The sequence below is a fragment of the Mobula hypostoma genome, chromosome 16 (assembly GCF_963921235.1).
Source record: "Mobula hypostoma chromosome 16, sMobHyp1.1, whole genome shotgun sequence".
NCBI lineage: Eukaryota > Metazoa > Chordata > Chondrichthyes > Myliobatiformes > Myliobatidae > Mobula > Mobula hypostoma.
In genome coordinates this window covers 27392123-27407433 of record NC_086112.1, presented here as the reverse complement: position 1 = coordinate 27407433, position 15311 = coordinate 27392123, and the positions used below count along the sequence as shown (strand labels likewise).

The 15311-nt window shown below is 42.6% G+C and overlaps 1 long non-coding RNA gene across 1 annotated transcript in view; it reads left to right on the top strand.

The window, feature by feature from the left end:
* Positions 1 to 8497: 8497 nt before the first annotated feature.
* Positions 8498 to 15311, top strand: part of LOC134357540 (uncharacterized) — a 122777-nt gene continuing 115963 nt past the window's right edge. Inside the window, exon 1 of the long non-coding RNA XR_010020644.1 lies at positions 8498 to 8564. This is a non-coding gene — a long non-coding RNA (uncharacterized LOC134357540). The remainder of the gene's footprint in view (positions 8565 to 15311) is intronic.

The window sequence follows — 15311 nt, the reverse complement described above, 5'->3', positions numbered from 1 at the left end:
GTTTGGAACAACCTACCAGCTGATTTTCTTATAATTTTGCACAACAGAGTACCTAAGCAAATTGATGCAGTCTTAAAGGCAAATATTGATTTTTGGTCACACCAAATATTGATTTGATTCAGTTTTTTTTTACCGTTTACGGTTATTTATAGCATTTTTTGATAGAAACTTTTCATTCCATTATTTTTGAAAGCATCTTCACTTCACAGGTTTTCTTTTTACGCCTGCCTAAGACTTTTACACAGTACTGTATATATGGATATAAGTTGAGATGTGTTCAATATTGAGTTGGAGTTCATAGCTAAGCAGGGAGGTGTTGCATTGAATGAGGTGAACCCAAACGCAGGACACAAGCACGGAGATTGAGCTAGGATGCAGACGCGGGGGTGAGCGTTGAATGGCAAACAGGAGGGAGTGCAGGAGGCAGGCAGAAATTATCTTGACATGGAGCTTAGAAAGGGAACGGCAGACAAAACTTTTCTTAGCACAGAGAGAAGGAGTTACACAGGTAAACCCTGGTACTAAAGTAAAACTTAGAAAACTTATCTTGACATGGAGAGCCAGAGTTTCACGGGTAAACCTCGGAACTGGAATAGAACTTAAAAAACTTATCTTGACACAAAGAGACTGAGATTCACAGGTAGTTCTCGGTACTGGAGCAAAACTTAGAACACACAGTCCTAAACGGCCGGGAAACGTTAATTACCACACAGGCAAAACCAACGATCTAGCAACTAGTGGGTGCAAAGCAAGGGTTCCTATGCTGCAGGTCTTGATGAAAACCAAGTGTGTTGCCATCAAAGGAAATTAGGAGAAAATGGGGAATTAACAGTCGGAACAATGGCAGAATCAAAGGGAGTTAGGAGAAAATGAGGAATTAATGGTTGGGACCATGACAGTAACCACCCCCGCCCCCCACTCAATGAGAGCCTCCAGGTGAACCACCAGGCTCGTCCGGATTGTCTCGAAGGAATTCTCGGACAAGGGAAGGATCCAAGATGAAGGAGCGGGGAATCCAGGTGCATTCCTCAAGACTGTATCCATCCCAATTGACCAGGTACTGGAGACACCTGCCTCAGCAGCGCACATCCAGTATTCGCTGGACGGTGTACTCTGGGTGATCGTTGATGACCTGGGCAGGTGGAGGAGTTTCAGCAGGAGGGCACGAAGGGCTGACAGACACAGATTTCAATTGGAAGGCATGGAACGTGGGATGAATGTGCATGGATCTGGGTAGTTTGAGTCTGACCACAGAGGGGTTAATGATACTCTCAATTTCGAATGGTCCGAGGTAACGAGGGGCGAGTTTCTTGGGTTCATTCTTGAGGGGGATGTCTTTTGAAGAGAGCCAAACCTTCCGCCCAGGCCGATAGTTGGGCATAGGAATTAGATGGCAATCGGCAATCCTCCAGTTGCAGCTGGCTGAACGGAGCAGGACTGAGCATGCATCCTTCCGGATCTTGTGGCACCGGCGGAGATGGGGCTGAACTGAAGGCACAGTAATGTCATCTTCATGTGCAGGAAACAGAGGGGGTTGGTAACTGGGGGAGCATTCGAAGGGAGACATTCCAGTGGCGGTGCTGACCAGGGAGTTGTGGGCGTACTCCACTCAAGTGAGATGAGTGCTCTAGGATGACGGGTGTTGGTGGTTATACAACGCAGTGCTGCTTCCAAATCCTGGTTTGCTCATTCTGCTTGACTGTTAGTCTGCAGATGGAAACCGGAAGACAGACTTACTGAAGCTCCAAGGACTTGACAGAAGGATCTCCAGACTTGAGAGATGAATTGGGGGCCCCAGTCAGAAACCATAACAGATTGAATTCCATGAAGGTGTAAGACGTGATGGACAAGGAGGTCGGCTGATTCACGGGCTGTAGGGAGTTTGGGAAGGGCTAAGAAGTGCATGGCTTTGGAGAAATGATTAAATGTGACCATTCTATTTGCTTCAGGAGTTCTCATCCATGATCTGACCGGTTATCAGCAAGCACTTGTGAAACTGCACGATGCTGTGTGTAAACAAAAAACAGCCCACCCCGACGCATTTGCAATTGTAGTTGCCAATTTTAACCTGCCCTGTTGAAAGAAAACCCAGCCCAAATATTACCAGCACGTAACCTGTTGCACCAGTGGTCCTAACACACTTTGTGGTGGTATCATGTGTCACATGTCAGAACGTGATTGGACCGAGTTGTGAGCATGCGCAGAAATGACGGAATGATCGAGAAGTGTGTATGTTAAACGTGGTTGCTGTTTGCTGTTAAATAAAAGTTCTAGTTTTAATTCTTCCAGAATATGTTTCTTTATGAGTAACCCAAGGTACATATAAAGAACACAACACACTTGACCACTGCTACACTACAGTAATGAATGCTTATTGTTCCTTCCCAAAACCACATTTTGACAAGTCGGATTATTTCTCTGTACTCCTGCTGCCTGCATACAGACAGAACCTAAAGACCACGGCTCTAGAGATCACGGCAACTAAGAGGTGGTTGCGGGAGACTGAGGAATGGTTACAGGATTGCCTTGAGTCAATGGACTGGGCCGTGTTCAAGAACTCTTCTGAGGACCTGAATGCCTACACCAGCATCGTTATAGACTTTATTGGATGAGTGTGTCCCCACAAAATCATTCAGGATTTTCCCCAATCAGAAGCCCTGGATGAACAAAGAAATAGAGAACCTGCTGAGAGCCAGAGCAGATGCATTAAAATCTGGAGATCAAGAATGTTACAAGAGGTGCAGGTATAATCTCTGGAAAGCCATCTCTTGGGTGAAGTGGAGATTCTGGACTGGAGTCAGTGGGAGATGCTCGACAGCTGTGTCAAAGCTTGAATGCCATAACCTCCTGCAAAGCTAAGTCTTGTAACACAGGGGACAGCAGAGCTTCGCTTCCATATAAGCTCAATGCCTTCTATGCTCGCTTTGATCACCAGAACAGGGAGGAACCATCTGGCACTCCCATATCTCCCAACGATCCTTCAATCCCAGTATCTGAAGTGACGTGTGGGCTGCCTTCAAGAGAATGAATCTAAGGAAAGCATCCAGTCTGGATGGAGTACCTGGCCAAGTACTAAATCAGAATCAGAATTGGAATCAGGTTTATTATTACCAGCATGTAACGTGAAATTCATTAACATGCCGACCAGCTGGCTGGTGTGTTTATGGATACCTGCAATCTCTCGCTCTGGTAGAGTGTGGTACCCACCTGCTTTAAGCAGGCTTCAATCATACCGGTGCCCAAGAAGATTATGGTAGTCTGTCTAAATGATTTTCACACAGTGGCACTTACATCCACAGTGACAAAGTATTTTGAGAGAGTGGTGTTGAAGCATATAAACTCCTGTCTGATTGGTGACTTGGATCCACTCCAGTTCGCATACCGCAACAACAGGTCTACAACCAATGCTATCTCACTGGCTTTTCACACAACCCTGGAACATCTGGACAGCAAAGATACATACATCAGAATACTCTTTATTGATTACAACTCGGCATTTCACACCATCATCCCCTCAAAATTAATCAGCAAACTCCAAGACCTGGGCCTCAACTCCCCCTTGTGCAATTAGATCCTGGATTTCCTCACTTGTAGGCCCCAGTCATTTCAGATTGGCAAAAACATTTCCTCCACAATCTCTATCAGTACAGGAGCACCATAAGGATGTGTGCTTAACCCCCTGCTCTACTTGATTTACACCTATGACTGTGTGGCTAAATACAGCTCGAACACCATTTACAAATTTGCTGATGACACCACTGTTGTGGGCTGTATCAAATGGGGTAATGGTTCAGCATACAGGAGGGAGATTGAAAACTTGGCTGAGCGGTGTAATAACAACAACCTCTCATTCAATGTCAATAAGACCAAGGCACTGATTGTAGACTTCAGGAGAGGGAAACCAGAGGCCCAAGAGTCAGTACTCATTGGAGGATGAGAGGTGGAAAGGGTCACTAACTTCAAATTCCTGGGTGTCACTATCTCAGAAGACCTGTCCTGGACCCGTCATATAAATCAAATCAAATCAAGTTTAATTGCCGTTCAAACCAAACATGGATATAGCCGAATGAGGCAGTGTTCCTCTGGGGCCAAGGTGCAAAAACATACGCGCACATTCAAAATAATGAGAAAAGTAAAAGAGAACATAGAGATGAAAGAAAACTAATATTTAGTCCAAGTTCCAGAGTGACAAGTCCCACCAACTGATGGTTCCTGGCAGACTGTAATTCCATCGATCCACCATTGGAGGGCAGCAGCAATGGGAGAGGCTACCCCTAACCGAACCATGCTACATCGTATGCCCAAGGACTGAGGCCTAGTCCTAGCTACAACCAAGGTGACAGTGCTGCCCCGCCGCCTGGCTTTCTCCACCAACTAAGGTAAATAGGCCTGCAGCAATCAATGTCTAACAGGGTCTTGCAATCGTAAAAATGTCCAAGACAGTCACTCATGGTTTTACTGCACAGCGCCTTTCCACCAACTCGAAGGCACCGATTATGAGGCCTCTGAGTAGTATGCAGAAGCAGGGTTTCCACCCAAGTCTGCTCTCCTGAACCCAATCTGGCTTCTCCTGCAGTCTGACGACCTGGCTCGAATCCCCACCCCCGATGGCTCAATACGACATACCTGGCCCGATGGGCCGTCTCACCTCCGAACAGCCAGTCGTCTCCTCCAAACAATGAACAGCTCACCTGTGCGATAGACCTGCTGTACAGGTAGCTACTGGAGTAAAGAATAGTTCTACTGTGTATAGTAACACATTTAACAAGGGAAGAAGCACCTTTGGTTGGCTCCCTGGAGGCCACAGTGTGTATATGCACTGCCATCTTACCGAAATACTATTGTGAAGGAAGCACAACAGTGCCTCTACTTCTTCACGAGTCTGAAGACGTTTGGCATGTCACTGAAAACAATGGCAAACATTTATAGATGCATGATGGAAAGTGTGCTGAGTGGCTGCAGTATGACCTGCTATGGAAACACCGATAACTTTGAACAGAAAATCCTATAAAAGGTTATGGATTTGACTCAGTACGTCAGGTAAAGCCCTCCCAACCACTGAGCATATCTACATAAAACGTTGCTGTAGAAAAGCAGCATTTAATATCAAAGATCCTCACCTCGCAGGCCATACTCTTTTCTCGCTGCTGCCATCAGGTAGAAAGTACAGGTGCAGCAGGACTTGCATCACCAGGTTCAATAACAGTTCCTACCCCTCGACCATCAGGCTCTTGAACAAAAAGGGATAGCTACACTCATTTAAGGGCTCTATTATATTGCTATTTCATGCTCGTTGCTTATTGCTGTTTATTTATATCTGCATTTGCAGAGTTTATTTACAGTTAACAGTTCCTAATGTTTACAGTTCACAGTTTAATAGTTTTGCTAAGTGTGCCTACAGATAAGGAACCTCAGGGTTGTATGTGGTGACATGTATGTACTCTGATATTGAATTTTACTTTGAACTTTGAACCTGACCAATGAACCTACTAACCCTTAAGTCTTTAGCACGTGGAAGGAAACCGGAGCATCCTGAGGAAATCTATATGCTCACAGGGAGGACATACAAACTCCGTACAGACAGTGACAGGAATTGAAACCAGGTCCCTGTTGATGTAACAGCATCACAATAATCTCTACGCTACCATCTAAGGCAGGAGTTTCCAACCTGGTGTCCCCGGACCCATCAGTTAATGATAGGGGCCCATGGCATAACAAAGGATGGGAACTCGTGTTCTAAGGACCATTAAATGTGATCAATCTCTAGCAGATCTTCAGAACAATTACTTCCCCTCCCCCACCACAGAAGAGGAAAATGCAAATTTATGGGCAAATTTAAGAACACCTTTTAGTCCATCTTTCACCCCAGTTTTTTTCTCTAGAAGTGAATGAGAACTCAGAGAGGAATTCTGGCCGGAAATTCATCAAATGGATTCACTGAGCTATACTTATTTTACCTGCCTGTGGATAACTATTTTTTTCTGCACTTTAGGATTATGAATAATGAGTTCATTCTCTGCTGAAAGATTGACATTGCCTCAATACTTCTGTAATGAATCACTAGAAAGGCAAATTGACTACACAAGCCATTTCACTTTCCTATTTCTGTAATTTACCATTTAACGTGAGAAGAATGAGAACTACCCTCACCAGGCACCACATATTAATGGAATGACAGCTCCCTTTTTTGCATACTTGTCTAAAGGATTGTTTGTATATTCTAAATGTTCAGAAACATAGAAACATCCCTTGTCATCAGTAAGAATCACCTGGTACCTATTGAAGCCTTGTGCCCAGTGAAATTTCATTCTCTGTAAAGAGATTGTTGATTTTCCCTAATTTTCCAAGAAATTAAGGCTGCTGGATGTGAAACCTTTCTTTCTGTACTCATAGAATATTCTTGTGCAAATATTTCAAAATCAGACTTCAACTTTGTTCTTCTGAAGTAATCTCTCTTCAGGACAGAATTTCAGTGATCTTCATTTGTCATAAATCTAGAAATGGGCTTTCTACTAAGTGTGAGAAAGGAGTCTCCTATTTAAACCAAAGTGAAAATTATTCTCTCAGAGAGTCATGAATTTTTGTAATTACCTTCCTTAAAGCATGATGGTGGTAGGATCTTTGAATATGGTTTTCAAATCAGAGGTAGATAGATTCTTGATAAACAAGGAAATGAAAGATTTGCTTAGCTGAAAGATTAGTTTAGCTTTAGTTTTATTTGTTACATGCACATCAAAATATCGAAACCTACAACGAAATGCAAAGTTTGCATCAAATCAAATCAGCAAGGTTTGTGCAAGGCAGCACTCAAAAGTTGCCATATTTTCAGTGCCAACATGCAATGCTTACAACTCATTAACTCTAACTCGAATGTTTTTGGAATGTGGGAGGACACCAGAACTCCTGGAGGAAAGCCACATTTGTCGAGGACAGAACATACAAATTCCTTACAGACAGCGGCAGGAAGAAACAGAGTCGGAATCACATTTAATATCACTGGCATATGTCATGACATGTCATGTCCTGGACAGGGCAATACAAAATTAAAAAACACTATAACTTACAATAAGATGCATACAGGTACTGGGCAAAAGACTTAGGCACATACTGTATATAAAGCTCGGGTGCATAAAACATTTGCACACTGCTGTATTTGTTAATGTGGAGTGGAGTGCAAATTTGTAAATCTGGCAGGGCACAGGAGGTTGGGAATGGCGAGGGTGGAGCGCTGCATCAGGGACAGGCGGCAGAGAAGGAGTGCCAGGGGCAGGGGTGGTGCCGGTGCAGACACACCCACCCCTGAGGTGCCAGGCAAGGTCATTTGATTCCAAACAGTTGGTTTACTGATCATTACATAATGTTGCTCTGGTGCTTCCCGCTCCCTCCCGTCTCCCCTCCACTTTTGCCAAACATGATTCCCCTGTCCCTGCCCTCTTCCCACTCTCAGTACACAATAGAGACCCAAATCAGAATCAGGTTTATCATCACTCACATGTGTCATGAATTTTTTGTGTGGCAGCAGTACAGTGCAATACATAAAATTACTACAGTACTGTGAAAAGATCTTAGGCACCCTAGTTGTATATAGGTGTCTAAGACATGTGCATTGTACTGTATATACATAAAATTGAATAAGTAAATAAGTAGTGAAAAAAGAGGGAAAGCCAGTGAAGTAGTAAATAGTAAAATAGTGAACATGGGTTCATTGTTCATTTAGGAAACTGATGGCAGAGGGTAGAAGCTGTTCCTAAAATGTTGAGTGTGTGTCCTCAGACTCCTGTACCTCCTCCTTGTTGATAGTAATGAGAAGACTGCATGTCCTGGGTGACGAGAGTCCTCAGTGATGGCTGCCACCTTTTTGAGGCATCGCCATTTGCAGATGTCCTCGATCCTGGGAAGCTAGTGCCCATGATGGAGCTGGCTGGGTTTGCAACTTTCTGCAGCCTTTTCCATCATGTGCAGAGGCCCCTCCGTACCAAATGAGGGTGACTGACCCAGCTCTCCACGTACATCTGTAGAAATTTGCTAGGGTCTTTGGTTACATACCAAATCTCCTCAAATTCTTAATGAAATATAGCCACTCTCATGCTTTCTTTGTAATTGCATCAATATGTTGGGCCCAGGATAGATCTTGGGAGATGTTGACACCCTGGAACTTGAAACTGCTCACCTTTTCCAATCATGATCCCTCTTTGAGGACTGGTGTGTGTTCCCTTGTTTTACCTTTTGTGAAGTCCACAATCAGTTCTTTGCTCTTACTGACATTGAGTGCCAGGTTATTGCTGCAACACCGCTCAACCAGCTGACCTGTCTCCCTCCTGTATGCCTCCTCTTCACCATCCGAAATTCTGCCAACAGTAGTTGTGTCATCAGCATATTTATAGATGGCATTTGAGCTGTGCCAAGCCACATAGTCATGGGTGCAGAGAGAGTAAAGCAGTGGGCTAAACAAGCATCCTGGAGGACGGCTGGTGTTGGTTGTCAGCGAGGAAGAGATGTTATTTCCAATGCACAGTGACTGTGGTTTTCCCATGAGGAAGCCAAGGACCCAGTTGCAGAGGGAGGTATGGAGCTTGTTAACTGGCACTGAGAGTATGATGGTGTTGAATGCTGAGCTGTAATCAATAAATAGGAGCCTGATGTAGATAGTGCCATAGTCCTGGTGGACCATACCAAAGGGAGAGCTAGTGAGTTGTATCTGCTGGAGGCATATTGTGGCAATAGGCAAATTACAGTGGATCCACGTCCTTGCTGTTGGCTGGAAATGAGTCAGGCCATAACCTAGCTCTCAACGCCCTTTATTCAAGATTCAAGATTCAAAAAACTTTATTGTCATTCTAACCATACATCAGCTCTGTAGGGCAGAATGAGACAGCGTTTCTCAGGGGCAGTGCAATCATAACATAACCAACGCAACACTAAATAATAAACATAACAATAAATAGTAAAACACAACAGCCACATGTCAGTTAAAATCAGTTATAAGTGTCCAGTGCAAGTTAAAAGTGTCCAAAGCAGAGTCAGGTAGAGCAGCTATTTAGCAGTCTGATTGCCTGTGGGAGGAAGCTGTTTAGTAGCCTTGTGGTTTTAGTTTTGATGCTCCTGTAACGTTTGCCTTATCACAGTAGATGTGAGCACAACTCGACGATATTCAATGAGACAGCTCACCCAGTTCTTCTTGGGCACGGGTATGGTAGTCGCCCTTTTGAAGCAGGTGGGAAACTTTGACTGCAGCAGTGAGAGATTAAAGATGTCCTTGTACACTCACGGCCATTGGTTGGCACAGGTTATCAGTGCCCTGCCAGGCACACCAGCAGAGCCGGACAACATGCAAGGGTTCACCCTCTTGAAAGATGTTCTGACGTTGGCCTCTGAGACAGAGATCACAGGGTCACCAGAGATTGCAGGGATTTGCGCAGGGATAGTTTTATTCTCCCTTTCAAAGCATGCATAAAAGCTGTTGAACTCATCTGGAAGTGAATATCACAGCCATTCGTGACATTAGGTTTTTCATTGTAGGAAGTAATGGCTTGCAAACCCATCCAGAGTTCACATACACCCGATTCCCTCTCTAATGTCAATTAGAATAGCTTTTTTGCTCTTAAAATAAACTTTTGTAGGTGGTACCTTGACTGCTTGTATAGTTCTGGATCACTGGTCTTGAACACCACAGATCTAGCCCTCAGCAGTCTGTGAATCTCCTGGTCAATCTACAACTTCTGATCTGGAACGTTCACGAAGGCACACATCCAGCTAGACAAGTCTTGATGAAGTCGGTGACAACTGTGGCATATTCATTCTGATTCGAAGATGAATCCCTGAATATTGTCCAGTCTACTGATTCAAAGCAGTCCTCTATGTGCTCCTCCACCTACCTTCACCACTGGTGCTACGGTCTTCAGTCTTTGCCTGTACACCAAAAAGTAGAAGTACAGCTAAGTGAATTGAATCCTGATCAGTGAAAACTGGCGCTGAAAAGCAATGGACTAACCACTACACTACCATTACTGAGGAAAGTAGAGGTATGTGTATTATGAGATTAGCAATGATCATATTCAATGCTGCCTTAGACTCAAGGGGATGAAAGGCCTAACCCTACTCCTAATTCATATGTTCATATGTAGTTCTAACCAAGATAAAAATAGTTTCACAATAAATGCGCTGACTTAGTTTCCATAGCATGAAGAACTGCTCCAGCCATAATTTAATTCCAGTATTCATGTACATTTATTATCAAAGAATGTATAAATTATACAACCTCGAGATTTGCTTGCTCACAGATAGCCACAAAGCAAGAAACTTGAAAGAACCCAATTATAGAAAAAACAGACCAACACTCGATGTACAAGAGAAAGAAAGATAATCCAAGTCATGCTAACAATTGAAGTGAACAGCAGCATTCTGAACCAAAAATGAGCCCTCAGATCTGAACCCCACGGCAGCCCAAAGTGGGCCGAAAGCCTCGCTTATCAGTTCATCACATTAGCGGGGCAGTCTTCATAGCCTCAGTGCCATGGAAATGACCATCACAGAGAATGAGTGAAATTGGCTTTTGGCCCGACTGACACCCTGTCTTTTCAGTCTATCTGGGCTAGCATTTAAGTTGACCCAATGACGGAACAGCTAAAGGCTCCGGTGCCCTGGAGAGAGGAGTGAACATTGCAGAAAGTGAGCAAAATCGGCTTTGGCCTCTGATATGGGGTGACATTTAAATTGTCTAAACAGCTCATTGTACCTCATACTAGGACTCAGGCACTGCTGCTGCAAAAGGCCCCGGGCCTAGGCCAGGCTACCCAGTGGCTCGTTCTGGGCCCAGATTCCATTGCCCAGCCCAAAGCCACTCTCAAGCTCTTCAAATCAGCTTGGCATACGAAGCGATCCAACCTTGTTCCTGGGCCAGCTGTATGGGCAACGGAACTCCATCAGCAGCGATTCATCCCCCGAACTCACCTTGCCATTGCTTGCCCCTTCACTTTGCGGTGATAATTTCACACAATTTACCTCAGAAAATATATTTTTAGTCAGATTTCTTAGCTTTTCGACCACCAGGAATCTGTCGAACATGTTCAGTCGCACCATCTTAACTGATTTCTAGTTAGCAATTGAGAAGTGCAAATTATGCACATGAGAAATGATATATTGTTCTATGTATCATTATGTTACATGCAGACATATTTTAAAATTGTTACAATGATGTTGAATATTGATGCAAAATTAATGTTGAATGTTCATTCACAGTTGAAACTCACAAATGGTGGAGCATGTCATCTCTGATAAGTTGCAGTGGGAAATGTAAATTGGCTTTTTATCTGAATTCCACGATTTAGAGCATCTTTTCAAAATGATTAGAAAGATAGCATCTATACACTATGGTTGGCAGTTAACATGACAGCTTTAATACATTTTACACAAATAACTGTCTAAGATTTCCACAATATCATTAGATTTCTTCAGGAGCATTTAGCTCTCACTAAAGAGAAACTACTTATCAACATCTGATTTTTAAGTTAACAATTTAACAGTTTGGTTTTGATAGTGGTTTCACTTCCAAAACAGTCATTTGCTTTTAATATATAAATGACCAAAAGCAAAAATATAAACAATCAAAATTTAACTTTTAACCACAATAAATTATTAGGGAAGAGTATAGAGAGCTTGATAAAAGAGGTATATTTTTTAAAAATAGCAACAACCTGTGCAAAGAGGAAGCTCTTACAATGTTGGTCAGTTTGGACTTCCAATTTTTGACCCATAGTCTGATTCAGATTCATTCCTTTGTCACAGGCACATCAAAACATACAGTGAATTACGTCCGTTGGTTAATGACCAACACAATCTGAGGACGTACTGGGCAGGTAGAAGTGTTGCCATAGATTCCATTGACAACACAGCATACCCACAATGGTCAGCAGAAATACACATCAAAACAAAACTAAACACAGTAAGCAACAAAGCAACACCAGCAAAACAAGCCCCTTTGCTCCCTCCCACCTACTCATATATGCAGATATTCCTACAACCACTGGAGAGGCTGTGTGCCTCCAGTCCCCAGGATTTGGCCACCAGGCTTCAATCTTCGCTATCGACTCCCAGACTAGCCGATAACAGAACCACCGACTCCAAATCTTGAATTCCGGGCTCACCAACTCACCGGCACTCATGCCTGTTTGCTCCAAAATCTGATTCCTGAACCCACCAACCTGAGACAGCCTGATAGCCATGGATGTCTTTTGCTACATATCAATGATGTTGACCTTTGAGTGTGAAGCAGAGGCCTAGTATTGATATATGCCTGTCAGGAAGTCTTGGAAGAGAACCTTGCGTCAGTAAAGCTCCAGCCTAGTAAGGAGGTTCTGCAAAGAAGCCTTTATAAACTTCTATAGTGCATCTTGTAGACTCTACACTGTAGAGGATGCATTCTGCAAACACAATGTGCAATTGAAGCCAGTGAAAAATAGAAGAAGATGATGAAGATCCAGACAAGCAGGCAGGTGCTGATGATTCTGGATAGTACAGATGTTCTTGAGGGTTGTTTATGTTGCATTCATCAAAACAAGTAGAAAGTATACCATCATATACCTGATGTGGCTTGCAGATGATACAACAATACTGATGCTTTGTCAATCTGTGCAATTGTATATTCAGCCTCTAATCCTGTGGTCACAGTATTAATGTGAATGGGTTGACTATGTTTCCAGACAGTTGGGAACTCTGAAGATATTGGTGTTGGAGTATCATTGATGGCATTGCCATTGAATGACAGAAAAAGGTTAGGCTCTTCTGTTGTCATCATCTGAGGTTTGTGTACGGAACAAAACGTTGCAATTATCACCAGCAGCTTCTGATACAGCGACAATCATTAATGAATCACCTGAAAATAGTTGGTGCTCAATTTTTCTATCAAGTCTGGAGGATTATAGCATGGATACAGACTCTTCAGTTCAACCAGTCTATGGCCACCACATTGTCTACCTATTGTCTTCCAATTTCCTGCATTCGGCCTGTAGTCCTCCAGCTCCTCTCCTTCATATACCTATCCAAATGCTTCTTAAATGACACAATTGTATCTATCTCAACCTCTTTCTCTGGCAGCTCATCCCATCCACTCACCACCCTCTGAGTGAAAAAGTTGCCCCCCGAGTCCCTTTCGAATCTCTTCTCAATAAAGCCAAGGTACACTCTGACTGCTTGCTCAGTTACTTGCCCTGCCTCGTTCCCTGAGAGGAAATCTAGTATTCCAGCCTCCTGAGTAGATCCCTCAATATTCTGTCACAACGCTCTCTTGTTGACATTATTGATTGCCAAAAATCACATCTATCTTTCATTGTGAAGATAGGGAGGGTAGTCGCCTATTAAAAACACTTGCATATTGTCCCATGAATTTGTGCTCAGAAAACAGCAAATTTATAGCACATTACTAATTACAAGCCACATGCTTCAAGGAAATTTACGTGCATGGAATGTAAAATTCCCTTAATCTTTTATGTTAGTTCTTGGAAATCTTTGACAAGATCTTTCGCTCATTAGTAAAGTCTCATTCTTTCCCCAATGCAAAGAATTTCAGCAAGCTTAGAATCAATGCAAATTTATTTGTTTTATTCAGAGATACAGTGCGGAAGAGATCCTTCTGGATCAACGAGCCACACTGCCCACCAACTCAACTATTCAACATTAGCCTAATCGCAGGCTTATTTACAATAACCAATTAACCTGCTACTCAGCACATCTTCTGTCTGGGGAGGAAACCCATACGTTCACGGAGAGAAGTTTGTAAACTTACAGATGGCACCGGAATTGAACTCTAAACTCCTGAATGCACGAGGCTTTATTAGCGTTGCATTAACCATCGTGCTACCGTGGTGCCCAAGAGTAGAGGGTATAGCTACATTATAAGCTTACAGCCTACCTTGGGACTTATTCAGCGTTTAGAAAATGGCAAAAGTGATTGAATTCATGTAGTTGTTTCCTTATTCTAGTTTCCTGAAAGCATTTTGAAGCATGCTATCATAGCTCTTCTGAGAAAATGTTGGATAACTTCTAAAACTATTTATATTAGGTTGTGTGTGTGTGTGTGTGTGTGTGTGTGTGTTGACCCCGTTAATTTTCTGTGCCGTTTGCAGGTATAATGTGACCCAAATCTAGCTATATTTTGTCAAGGTCCACAAGCTTAGAGCTGGTGGTAAAGGGGAGGCTGGCAGGGCACAGAAATAGTTGAATCTACAAGATAGTGACCTAGGTTTCCACAACAAATGAGATGTTACAAGGGAAGGGTTAAAATGACATTACAATCAGTGACAGTGTACTAATTGTACAGGGGACTAAGGACAGTAGTCTTGGTGTTCCCAACATTTAATCGAATCAATCAGGTTTATTATCATTGACCTATGTGTGAAATTTGTTGTTTTGCGGTAGCAGTAGAGTGCAATACATAAAATATACTATAATACTATACCATAAAAATATTACTATTTTATAGTATTTATAATATAATCATATATTTTAATATTAATTGTATTTAACAGTCTTACAGAAGTATTTATATACTATAAATTATATAATACAATCGGAATGAATTTCTGCTGCTGTAGTACTGGATGCCTGATAAACCGTCAGAGTCACTGAAAAGTTGCCGGGAGATAATGAGGGTCCATATATGGAAGAGAAATAAAGGACTAAGGATTTGTCCTTAATGGATGTGCAAGCATGGGAAAACATTGCTTAGATATGAATCAAACAAGAATGTGTTACCCAACCAGCGGAAGCTAGAGAAGCATCTGAGGAGAATAATATAATCAATTTACAGGTTGATAAGGAAGAGGAGAAAAAAACATACAATGTCATACAATGTCATTTGCTATTCGTGTATCACTTTTCAAAACCTCAGCGCTTTCAAAATGTAATCAATGTGGTAAAGTAGGAAACTGTTGGAATATTTATTTCAGTGTTCCGGTAGCCATGGAGACCTCATTAAAAACTTGTCAGAAACATTGACACAAATCTAGCTGGTGACAATGTAAGGACGTAAAGAAAAAAGTGGAGTTAGACACTTAGTGCAACTTGTTGAAGCGATCAAATCTGGTGGATGATGGTAGTATTTATACAAAACCCACAAACTACATCACTGGGGAGAAATTAGTTTAAGTGATTTTTTGTGAACATTGTAACTGTTAGAGTCTCTAGCCTTTTGAAAGAATCCCATGCCTCCACCCCCAATGAGTACTGTTGATACACGTAGTTATCTGTACCGCAGGATATTGTAAATGTACTTTTAATCACAGTAGTTCTGCGTTGCCAACTTATACTCCCAGTTG